Genomic DNA, 13,493 nt, shown 5'->3' with positions numbered 1-13,493 from the left:
ATTCCTTTCTCTATTACTTACTTACTCTACTCCTTCCACTCTTTTTCTCAGTCCCTCTGTTCTCATAGTTCCTCACTCCTGTTCACTCACTCCGTCTGTATTACTCTCACTGTCTCTGACTGATCACTCTTTCACTACTTGTTCATTATGCTTTCTCCCTGTAGTTCAAGCACACTAAGGGGCATATTATCAACACAGGCGATAAAATTATCGCTGCTTTTATCGGCAGAAAACTGCCGCAAAAGCGGCTTTAGCGGCAGTTTTCTGCTGCAAAAGCGGCTTTAGCGGCAGATTTCTGCAGATAAAAGCAGCGATAATTTTATCGCCTGTGTTGATAATATGCCCCTATGTTATTTACATTTCTTTGCTGTTTCAATCATTCCTTTTCTGTCACTTCTTCTTTTCTGCTTTCTGTTTTTTCTCTCTGTTATTCCACATGTTTTAACCTTAGTCACTATCATACATCTTGTTTTATTCCTATTTACTTTTGCTCACTGTTTTCTTAACACTTTCCCTCAGGATTGTTCTTTTAGTCCGGTTCTATGTTATGTTATGTTATGTTATGTTATAAAGCTTTTATATAGCGTACGGCTACTCGGTTAGAGTGTCCCGCCGCTTTCCACCAAGAACAGAGTAAAATAACACAACACAGCTAAAAACAGAAGACATCAGAGAAAATAAATAGAAGCAGTAAGCAGTCCAACAAACTAAGAGTTAAAAAACCAGGTCTTCAAGCCCTTCCTAAACTGGAGCAAGTTGACAGTGCTGCGGAGTGGAAGTGAAAGCAGATTCCAAAGCTGGGGAGCTCTGCAACTAAAAGACCGTCCTCCCACGCGGGCCTTCCTCACCCGCGGGACCACAGCTTTAAAAAGGGATTCCGAACGGAGGGAACGGACTGGACGGTAGAAAGTCAGTCTCCGCTGCAGATATCCAGCTCCTGATCCATGCAAAGCTTTATGCATCAGGGTCAAGGATTTGAACTGGATCCGCTTCCTGATGGGGAGCCAGTGGAGCGTCTGAAGCAACCCGGAAGCTCGAGCTCGTCTGCCTAGGCCAAAAATCGCCCGGGCCGCAGAGTTCTGCACCACCTGAAGGCGCTGGACCAGATAATCAGGGAGGCCAAGAAAGAGGGCATTGACATAGTCTAGCCTTGATCCGACAAGAGCCTGCACAGTAATCCTCCTATGCTCCTCCGACAGCAGAGGCAAAAATTTACGGAGCATTTTTAGGATTCCGTAGCAGGTGCCGGCCAGGCCAAGAATATGAGTTTGTAGTGACTGCTGATTGTCTAGCTTAACGCCCAAATTTTTGGCCACCAGGGAGGACTGTGCTGGAGGGTTCATGTCGGTCGGCCACCAGTGCTGCCACGCCGGATCGGCAACGCAACCAAAAAATAAAATCTCAGACTTGCCCGAGTTGGCCCTCAGACTGTTCCGCTGGAACCAGTCGAAGACCAGCGCCAGGCAGTCCCGGATTCTCTCTCCATCAAACTCTTGATCTTTCCCGCATGTGAAAAGGAGTTGCGTGTCGTCGGCATAGGAGACGATCTGGGCCCCGTAAGCCTCCACCAAGGCCGCCAGAGGGGACATAAAGATGTTAAATAACGTGGGGCTCAACACAGAACCCTGTGGAACCCCAACTCCCAATGGCGGCATCTCGGCGGAGCTCTGGGAGACCCAGACCGTCTGACGGCGGCCTTCAAGGAAAGAAGTAAACCACCTGAGCACCGTCCCCCTAAGGCCGATGTCATACAGCCTGGCTAAGAGCGCCTTATGGGGGACGGTGTCGAAAGCCGCCGAAAGATCTAACATGACCAGCATGGCCCTGCCGCCAACATCCAGGGTCTCCCTGATGATCTCAGTGACCTCCAGCAGAGCCGTTTCCGTACTAAAATTAGGACGGAAACCTGATTGAGATGGATGGAGCAGATTATTAGCTTCCAGAAAGCTCGACAGGACGCCGTGGGCATGTTTTTCCGTTATCTTCGCTAGCGCTGGTAGAAGCAAAATTGGCCTGTAATTCGCCAAGGCCTCGGTGTCAAGACCCGTTTTTTTTAGGAGGGGGATCACCATCGCTCTTTTCCAAGAACTGGGGACCCTTCCCTCCCTCAGGGAGGCATTGAGGATGGAGTTGACCAATGGATTCACCACTGCCGCCATCCCGGCCAAGAATTTGGCAGGGCAGGGGTCAAGTGGCGAGCCAGATTTAAGATTGGCCAGCAGCGTCCGGGAGACATCGCTGGAAACAGTGGGGAAATCGGACAGCGTCACCGCAGATGTCGGCGGGGATCTGCAGTCCACCCTCTCACCGCTGCTTCCATCCGGTCCCTCCATGAAGGTGGCCTGAATAGCCTTGATCTTATTTGTGAAGAAGCCAGCAAGATCACATGCCCAAGCCTCCGCCGGAACCGGTGGGGGAGGATGGGAGCTGGGGGTCGTAAACTCCCTCACAATATTAAAGATCTCCTTACAGGAGTTCGCCGATGCCTCTATCCTCCTAGCCAGATAATCCCTCTTAGCACCAAGGATGTCCCGATGGTAGGCCTTCACCGCCGCCTTATAGGCGAGTTTGGCCTCCCCATCGTACAGAAGGCGCCAGGCCCTCTCGGCCACCTTGCACTGACTGCGAGCCACCCGAAGCGCCTCCGTAAACCACGGAGCAGATTGCCGTGCCACCGTGGACCGGGGGGTTGCCTTAGGGGCAAGCTCGTCAAGCCTGTCAGTGAGCCATCGCTGCAGAGTCTCCGTGTCGCTGTCCAAATCACCCGAAAGATGACAAGGGTGATCCAGCAGCGCCTGCTCCAACATGTCGGGTGTCACTCTATGCAGCGCTCTCGAGGCCGGTCTGAGCAAGATAGGCGCTCTGTGGTCCGGGCGCGCACATTCCAACACGGAAAAACTGACCAACCAGTAGTCAGTCCAGAGCATCTGCAGGGTGTCAACCTCCGAGAGTGGAACAGACGAAAACACCTGATCCAGGGTATGCCCCTTCTCATGTGTTGGGCCCGACACGCACAGTATAAGACCAAGCGGAGATGTAACATCCAGCAATTTGGTCGCATCGGGGTCGTCCGTCACATCAAGGTGGAAATTGAAATCGCCGGCCACAATACAATGCTGTGTGGCCAGCGCCAACTCAGAGACGGCTATCTGCAGATCCTCCAAAAAGGAACCCACAGGACCTGGTGGTCTATAGACCAGCAACCCCTTCAGGGCCTGACCCGGGGACAGTCTAAGTGTAAAGGCGAGCGACTCGGCATTCCCAATGGGATTCAAGGGAAGCACTGAACAGGAGATGCTCTTTTTCACCACAACCGCCACTCCCCCTCCCCTGCCCTTAGCTCTGTCCTGCCGGAAGATATTATACTCCGGAGAAATGGCTGAGAAGACGTCCGGATTGGAAGCCTCTCCCAGCCATGTTTCCGTCAGTAGCAAGCACAGGGGATTATCCCTGACCAAAAGGTCATGGATGTGCAGGGCATGACGACCAACCGACCTCGTGTTCAGCAGCAGGCAGAGATGCTTCACGCCAGCAGTTGCCGGGCGAGGAACAGTAGCACAAGTCCAGGAAGGCGTCCAGCCGCAGCCCGGGCAGCGACGCTTGCCCCTGAACCGCGCCGGGAAAACGGAGCGGCAAGAGCTGGAATGGCCCCGCATGTCCCTCAATGATGCAGAGGAACAGCGAATCATCGCAGCCAGAGTAGTGCCAGACCGGGGGTCCCCCGCCGCCCCGAAGCCTCCGGGACGCTGACGGGCACAGACGGGCAGGACTCCGGCACGACTCAGGCTAAGCGAGGGCGTCCGCCTGCGCGTCACGCTGCGCGTAGGGGAGCGACTTTAAGTAGGCTCTCACATCACCCAACGAGCGCGAGTCCGCTCCAAAATGACGGCCGCGTCCGGATGAAATGCCCCAAACCAAGATGGCGCCCGAGAATAGATCCCCAGAGCCCGGACCCACCAAAGTGATGGTGCTTGGAGGCACAGAGTGCGCTTTTTAAAGTGCAGTAAGGGGCCAGGAAGCGCCTTCCTGGCCCCACCCCTCATTCCACATCCTTTACTATTTTTCTTCTTATTTTGAACATTCACTCACATTCTCTAAGAAACTCTTGTTTATTATTCTTCTACTCTCCTTTTTTTCTTTCACTTCCTTATCTATTTTGTTGTTCACAATTATACCCTCTTCCATCTTTTCTTCGGTAAATAGATCTATTAAACAGTATCTCTCTGTTACTCCCTCTAGCTGTCTTTCTTTTAACATCACTCTCTGTTTCCTTCCCTTATACTAACTCTTCTTTTTTAAAAAAAAAAATGTTGGGTTCGCTTCCGGTTCGCGTACCGGTGCGCGTACCAGGAAGCGCACCAATGAGAAAAATGAAGTCAAGAGTGCTAAAAATTTTAGTGATTTTTTAAAAATGGGAGGTAGTTCTGAAAAGAACTTTTTTTTTAATGTTTTTGTTGTTTTATATATTTTTTTAATTTTTCTGAACTTTTTTTTTATTTTGTATTTTTTGAACAATTTTATGTTTTTTGGGGGGTTTTTGGGGGGAAACAACGAAAAACAGCCATTATAAAGGGCTCAACAAAAAACAAGAAACAAAAAACTGGGAATTAACGGTGGCTCCAGAGGAAAAAAAAAATACTGCTTTCTTCTCTTGCTGCAGTTGTGGTTGTCGATGGAAGCATTAATAAGGTGAATGCTTAGTTCCCCGTAGCAGAGGGTCTTTCCGCAAAAAATGCAGACCATTTTTATTACACCAAATTTTTTTTGTATATTTGGTACTGTTTCGCGCCCTTCTGGTGCTGCAAATGAAGATTCACCTGAGGAGGTGCTGGCATGATGGTCTCTTTTTTTCTGAGCCAGATCCCGTACCTCAGCTTGTGCCAGATTGTTAGGGTGCCACCTCTGCATGTGGCGGATCATTGTGTAGTTCCCAAATGAATATTTTTTATTTGGGTTGCCCCTGGACATGACCTCGTTGCAAATTAAGCATGTCACCTTCGGGGCATTCACTTTTTTTTGCCCAGCAGGGATGGAAAAATACTGCCATATATAATGAACTTTGACATGACTTTGTCTTGGTTCTTCAGGCAAGTATGTTATGGTTTGTTGGTCCTCATCATCTTCTTCCTCCTCTTCTTCAACTCCTGGAAGGATCTGGGGTAGTGGACCTTCCTTTCTGGGTGGTGGTGGTGGTGGTGGGGGTGCACTAGCTGCAGCTACTACTGAAGCCATGTCTCACAAATAGCTCTTGCTTTCTCAAAGAAAAAAGTAAGAATGAGGAAAAAAGGAGGGGGCTTTCATCATTTGTAGAAAAAAAAGTTGAGAACCAATGAAAAGTGTTATTTTCAGGTCACATGTCCCGACGCGCTTACGCTACGCGCACAGAAGCGCTTACGTTGCGCGCTCCGGGTCGCGCCACGGAGCGCTTCCGGGTACGTTTACGGAGCACGCCGAAGAAAGGCATCACGCGGTTACGCGGTGCGTCACGTTTACGCGGCGCATCACGCGACTACGCGAAACGTCATGATGTTGTTTTCGTTCGCGGGTAAAGCGCTCACGGGACGCTCACCCGTACGTTCAACGGTACGTGCCCCGGGAGCGCCCCGGGGCGCGTACCGGGGCAAATAATAAAAAAAAAATATTTACACATTTTAAAATTTCTAATAAAAATTATTACTTTCATACATATAGGTATTTGCTATTAAAAAACCTATGAAATTCACTGAAAAAACCATAGGTTATAGACCATATATAGTTAGGAATTAGCATTTACAAAACCTTGAAAATTCACTGAAAAAACCATAGGTTATAGACCATATATAGTTAGGAATTAGCATTTACAAAACCTTATTTTACTCACACAAAACCATTGAAATTCGCATATATAGTTAGTTGCACTAACTATATATTGCGCACCCGCAATCCACTGCTGATCATGTCACATATTACATCATTCATGACATGGTCAGTGACATCACTGATGACATCACTGATGACATCTCAAATGACATCACTGATGACATCACTGATGACATCTCAAATGACATCACTGATGACATCATTGATTACATCTCATTTGACATTACTGAGCACATCATTGATGACATAATTCATGTGATAATACGATGAACCTCTTCAGACTCTAATATAACCTTAGATACACTCAGTGTAAACAGACACTCACAGACAGTCACTCATCCATGGAGTTACACACACACCTAGTCAGTCATGCAAAGAATCAATCACACCTCCATTTCCTCAACTATACAGTTATACACACCTTACTTATTCAAACATATACTAACACATATTTACTCTCTTATACAATCCCTGATACAAGTTCACAATGATCCATACAGCCACTCACACATTCACTTACTCTTATGCACAGTTATTTATATATGTCAACTCTCACATGTACTGTGTTTTACATATGTACTTACTTTGACATGTAGCACTGAGATATCCATTCACTCACCAATACACTCATGCACACAGTCAACCGCCCATACAGCTGTTTCCACATGCACTTTTGAACCCATACATCTAGTGAATCAACTGTTCACACATTTATGCACAGAGTCATACACCTCCCAGCCACCCACACACACACTCAGTCTCCCATACAAATACTTGGGCAACCAATCAATAACCCATATAGGTACTCATATAGCTAATGATCAACACATGCAGCAGATTACAGAACAACAGACACAATGATGCACAAATTAAGACAGTTTAGTCACTAACCCATGCACTCAGTGACACACATTTAATCACTCACTCATACAGTCAGTCATGCACCTACTAAATCCTTCATCCAGACACTTATAAATCCACTCATTATTCAATTTGTAAGACATATTTTAACTTTACAGAAACATACAGTCACTGGATGTTGTCATCAGTGATGTCATCAGTGATGTCATTTGAGATGTCATCAGTGATGTCATCAGTGATGTCATTTGAGATGTCATCAGTGATGTCATCAGTGATGTCATTTGAGATGTCATCAGTGATGTCATCAGTGATGTCACTGACCATGTCATGAATGATGTAACATGTGACATGATCAGCAGTGGATTGCGGGTGCGCAATATATAGTTAGTGCAACTAACTATATATGCAAATTTCAATGGTTTTGTGTGAGTAAAATAAGGTTTTGTAAATGCTAATTCCTAACTATATATGGTCTATAACCTATGGTTTTTTCAGTGAATTTTCAAGGTTTTGTAAATGCTAATTCCTAACTATATATGGTCTATAACCTATGGTTTTTTCAGTGAATATATATATATATATATATATATTGTTAGAACCTCTTTTCCATAGGAAACGCGTTTTTTGATTTGCCAATGTCTTTGGTGCAGTTTGACGGTTCTGAAAATTTCCCAAAAATAGGGGTGGACCGCTTGGTTTGTGTTTTGGAAGTTACTGGGTGATTTGTCAAGCGGGGAACGAGAAAAAAGGGGGGGGTCCCAAAGCGCGTTTTCTCCATATTATTTTCCATAGGAACTTTACTACAGGCTACAGCCAGACCTGCTGAACAGAATTACACCAAATTTGGCGAAAAGGTAGGTCTTGGTTTAGGCTGCACCTTTTTTGTTAAATAGTGTAAATCCGTTCAGTAGTTCCCAAGAAATTTAAAAAGAAAAATATCGATATCTGAGCACCCAGGAGGTGTCACAACTCCTCCCGGGCACAAGCTTTACTCTGATTGGCTGCCAACACTCCAAACCAGAAAATGTTGGCAGCCATCTTGTGACTTGAGTCACAAGAAAAGAGTCAAAGAAGGTAACAAACAAGAAAAGGGGGCAGGGTACAAAAATCTGACCCCCTAGGCCTGCTCAGGGAGCCCTACAAGGACCCCCATGGCCAAAAGGACAATTTTTCTAAACATAATTTCAGCTGAATTCGCACTGGGTACACAAATACAGCCAAAATTATTTTTAAAAAAGAAGCGCTTTCTCCCACGCTTCGTTTGTTTCAAGCCCCCGGGTGGGCCAGGTACCGGGGGCAATACTAAATTATGGTGTGTCAACCTCCCAGCATGCTATGACTAATGAAGCAGGGGGCTCAGGTCGCCACTTCATCATCAGGCAGACTCTGCTGCTCACTGCAGCTGGATCATTGGGGGCTGGGAGGCTGCAACTGAGTGGGGCAACATATGCAGGGCAGCGCGGGGCTCCTCGCGGTGGAGGACTGTGCTCCTCACCCAGGAGTCATCCTGCTAGGGGGTCTTGGTGGGAGGCAGGGAGGGGTGCATGGTGTCCTATTTGAGGGGGCTCACATGTTTTACTCTCCATCCCGGGGGTGATGTCATCAGTGATGTCATTTGAGATGTCATCAGTGATGTCGCTGACCTTGTCATGAATGATGTAATATGTGACTTTATCAGCAGTACATTGCGGGGGCATGAGTTATAGTTAGCTGAACTAACTACAACGGGTGAATTTCTATGGTTTTGTACGAGTGAAATGTCCAACTAACTGTAACGTCCTTTAAACCTATGGTCTTTTCAATGAATTTATAGGGTTTTTTAAATGCTAATTTCTAACTATAACTTCCCTGAAACCTATGTTTTTTTCAGTGAATTTCTAGTGGTTTTTTAATGCTAATTTCTAAACAAAACATCCCTAAAACCTATGTTTTTTTCAGTGAATTTCAAAGTTTTTTTCAATGCTAGTTTGTAAAATTATTCATAAAACCTTTTTTTCTGCAAATTACAAGTTTCATTTTAAAAGATATTTTGTAACTCTATTATCCTATAATTATTTTCTCTTTTTGTTTCATTTTAATTTAAATATGCAATGTCGTATGTTTTTAAAAATATATGTATATTTTTTTCCCAAAAAATACTGGAGTTGCGTACCCATCGTGTACCTATCACAGTGGGTGATCAAATTCAAGCCACCATATTGGTAAAGTCGAGAAGGAGCTGCATTTGATTTGCAAAGGCTGTGTGGTGCGTGGCCCGTGTAATGTCATATACGTATGGGATGGCATCATGTGCACGATTAGTAAGAGACGGGTGTGCGGTGCATGGCCTCGCGTAACGTCATATACGTATGGGTACGCATCATGTGCACGTTTCGTATGCGACGTATGCACGGTGCCAGGACCCCCGTGACGTCATATACATGCTGGGTCACGCCGGGTGCCCGACTCCCTTAAATAAAATTATGTTTTAAAACTATATATATATATATATATTCATTGAAAAAACCATAGGTTTCCGGCCTTGTATAGTTAGGAATTAGCATTTAAAAAACCTTTAAAATTCACTCAAAAAACTATAAGTTTTAGGGGTGTTATAGTTAGCTGGACATTTCACTCATACAAAACCATTGAAATTGCTCCTATATAGTTAGTTGTACTAAATATATTTTGCGCACCCGCAATCCACTGCTGATGATGTCACATCATCATCATATTACATCATTCATGACATGGTCAGTGACATCACTGATGACATCTCAAATGACATCACTGATGACATCACTGATGACATCATCCAGTGAATGTGGTTTGCTTCGTTATTTTAATATGCATTATATATATAGCAATTTGCATTGAAGAATGAGTGGGTATATAAAAATAAATATTTGGATGGAGGATTTAGTAGCAGTGTAATTGACTGTTTACTTGACCAATTTATAGTGTCTCACTAAATATAGTGGATAGTGACTAAACTGTTTGAATATCTGTATCACTTTGTCAGTTGTTGTGTAAACTGGTTCTCCAGTTGGTTACTAGCTATGTGAAAGTCTGTATTAGTTATTGATTAGTTAACTGAGCATTTGTATGGGAGAGTGAATGTGTGTGTGGTTCGGTGGGGGGGTGTGACTGCCCAAAGATGTGTGAATAGTTGATTCACTAGATATATGAAGTTAAAACTACATGTTCTAACAGTTGTTTGGGTGAGTGAATATCTTTATGGGTGTGGTGATGAGCAAATATATTTCTCAATGGTACATGTCCAACAAACTAGAAAAATAAAAGGCAGTGTATGTATCAGTTGTTGTATATTAATAAGTATACATAAGACTCAATGATTGTGTGAGTGACTGTATGGATAACTTTATACTTGTAATAATGATTTTATAATTCACTAAGTATGACTTACTATCTAAATGAATAGATGAAGTTGTGTTTGTATAAGTGTGTAGCTAAGTAAATATGTAAGTATGATCCAGTGTTTGCATAAGTGAGTAGGATGACTTCATATGTGAATAGGATGTGTGCTGGTGTGCAATGTCGATTTAGGTGTATAAGTATTTTTGATAGTGTTCTTGTTCAGTGGCATCAAGTCAACAGCGCATAACAAAAAGCAAATGCACTGTGACAATGATTTAGAGAATATCCTTAGCCATTTAATGCCTGCTGCTGTTGCATATACACATGCTTAATCACTTGTGTGGGTGCTCACTAAACTGACTGTATTTATTAATGGGCTAATTAATGATGTGCGTGCATTATGCCGGTAACATGCCGATACACAGCAATATCTATAAATATGCACCGGCAATGGCGGCTCTCATATCCGAAATGGTATGAAAGGAACTGTGAAACTTTTATTGTTAACCATTTAGAAATGGCCGCCATACTTACATGTACTACTGTATTAGTCCGTTGTCAGTTACATTCCGATGACGTATATATAATGCTCGAGATCCAGCGAGGGAACAGCTAGGTACCGAGAGGGTGCAGAGCGTTGCGGGCGGTGTGCCATTGTCGCTCCCACCCCCCTCCTGAGTTCTATGGGGCGTGGTTCACTTCTTGTACAAACTTCTAGGTTCCTCGTAACAGAGGTAATTCCCCAGACTTATTAGTTTGTTTCTTTTAATGCACCTTTTTTTATACATAGTGCTATTTTTAACTTTCACCGCCTTTGGCAGGGTGGGCCTTTGCGCGCCCACTCCTGTTAAGGTGACACTCACAAACTGGTCCTGAAGAAAGCCCTGTAAAGTCACACATACCACGGGCAGAAACATGTTGACCTCTCTTTAATAGGGAAACACAAGTATATTCTATTTGGTTAGTTCTCCCTACACATAGTTAATTTTTAATATGTCAGGTTGACCAGCCAATAAATGATTTTTTGGTACAACCCTTGACATTTTTAAATTCACTTAACTTTTTTCACACTTTACCCTCACAAGAACCTGCTCCGCAGTCTCCTGGCGTCGCAGCACACCGGGGAGGTATTCGATCTCTCCCGGTGGACCCGATGATGAAGCATGTCACCACTAGGGTGAGTGAGGGTTTCTTGAAAAAATCTTGTATTTTTTCGTGAAATTGGTCTGTGTATCTGACCACTTACAACTGGCCTCGAATATTACGTGCTACAACGCTTCTCTGAGGGACACTCTTCTTTTGTTTATCGTATATATAATGCTGTCAGGCGGTTAAAACTGTAAACACTGATGAAGGGCTTTGGTCTGAAACGCGTTTGTTACACTTTGTTTGTGGGCTAAATAAATCTTTGCCGCTTATACCCCTGGAGTGCGTGTAATGTTTCTCATAAACGGAAGCGAGTTGGAGCTAGATATTTATAATAAGTAACTATTTGTGGTTTGTATTACGAAAAGAGTGTTATTGGATGTTTTTGCCATTTATATGTAACGTCAGCAGGTGGTATTGAGAAACACCCAGAATAGAGGAAACACAGTTCCTTTTCTTGCTCCTTTGAGGTTATATGCTGTGACTATGTACATTGTAATAAGCAGAGTATAGCGAACTTCAGAGGTGTTGGTGACCCGTTGACGCGAAGACTAAACATTCATATGTAACTTGAACAGCTTCTCCTGCTTACTCTGTTTATCACTTTGATCATATACTGTAAATTTGTATATTATAAGATTCACAGTCATAATGATCTGAGAGGAGTGTATGAGCCGTCGGCTTGAAAAAGAAAGATTTCGAAGTTGCAGAAAAAAAAGCTTTCATTATATTCACAGCTGAAAGATATTTCATTATTGATCTTGTTTTGTGTTTATGACTTTATTTCTCTTACCTTTATAACTTACTTGATCAGACATTTTTACATTGAGAATATTTTTCGAAATTTCAGTTTTAAAATAGATTATTTACATTGATACTTTTTTACTGAATGCCTTTCATAAACTCTACATTTCTTAATTAAAATGTTTGTATTTCTCTTTTTCTTTGTTGTGTTTCCTATTCTCACTCTCCCTATAGAGTTTATAGCAATAGTATTGTATATATTACAACTTTTGTATCTATTCTTAATGGAGTACATGCCCTTTTACCAGAGCAGTGAGTGAACTCTAAGCACTACAACAAAACTTTCCCGACTTCTACTGAATAGAGACTGTTATAATTGTGTTTTTTTGTTCTCCTCCTTAGTCTTCTTCTCCTGTGGAATACTATAAAGTCACTGTGTATATTTTAATACTATGAACTAAAAATACTTCAGAGGATGTGGAGATCTAGCTCTGCAGCATACATTTACGACAGTTATTTCCGTTATAACTTACTACCTCACAGTTTGTTACACTGCTAATATTTTATGAAATAGTAATCTTTAAAAAAAACTGTATACATAGTGCTTTATTTAATGTTTTGATGAAGCGTACATTTCTAGGTAATACGACGTCATTTATGTTTAACTGTTATTTACTTGTTATTGTCCTTCTGATCTGAGATGATGTAGTGCAGAGTGTTTGTTGTAGCACTTCTCTCCTACTTTATCTAAAAGTAGTTGATGCCCTCTTATGTTAACAAGACTATGGGGCAACACTTTTACAAACTATAGGCGACAAAAAAAAGGAGGGTGTGGCCACGCTTATGGGATATTTTATGAATTGCGTTTTTATTTGTCATCCCTCTGATACATACAGCTACACTTTCCTAAGAAATTATATCTGTGATTGCTTAATAAAAACTGTTTCAAACCTAGACTTAATTTTTTGCAGCGCAACCACACCTACTATTTTGTTGCAAGGAAATATCACTACACGCGACAGAAGTAAGCATTGTACAACAACTATACATTATAAGTAAACAATGCTCCAGAGAAGTAGGTTACTCAGAACCTTATTTAAATGAAGACTGCAACAGCGCGCTTTCTTTTTCAACCCCTTCCTCCATATTATAATATTTGCTCCAAAGATGTAGCACTCCCCATCAGAAAAGTAACCACCACATGATAAGTAAATACTGCTTCTGTGAAGTATCCCACCCACTAACTTAATAAAAAGAAGACCACAACACACTGTTATTTTCCTGATATGATTTGTAGGCCCCACGCAAATTATATAAATGGCTCTTAAAATATATAAAAACAATGTACCTTCACAGTCCCTGTCCACCACCTTGTGACCACTGTACAAAGTTAATAGTTTTCCTACCCTCCCCTCTACTACTTTGTTTCCCCGTACTCCTTTGAAGTGTGTCACAAAATCGCTGACAACAGTGAACCGTTCTCACCCAATAAGGACCAAACTTGTACTCAGAACACTTTACTCAAT

This window comes from Lissotriton helveticus, chromosome 1_1, assembly GCF_964261635.1.
Source record: "Lissotriton helveticus chromosome 1_1, aLisHel1.1, whole genome shotgun sequence".
Classification (NCBI taxonomy): domain Eukaryota; kingdom Metazoa; phylum Chordata; class Amphibia; order Caudata; family Salamandridae; genus Lissotriton; species Lissotriton helveticus.
The sequence above is the reverse complement of the archived record's forward strand: the minus strand, read 5'-3'. Positions refer to the sequence as shown.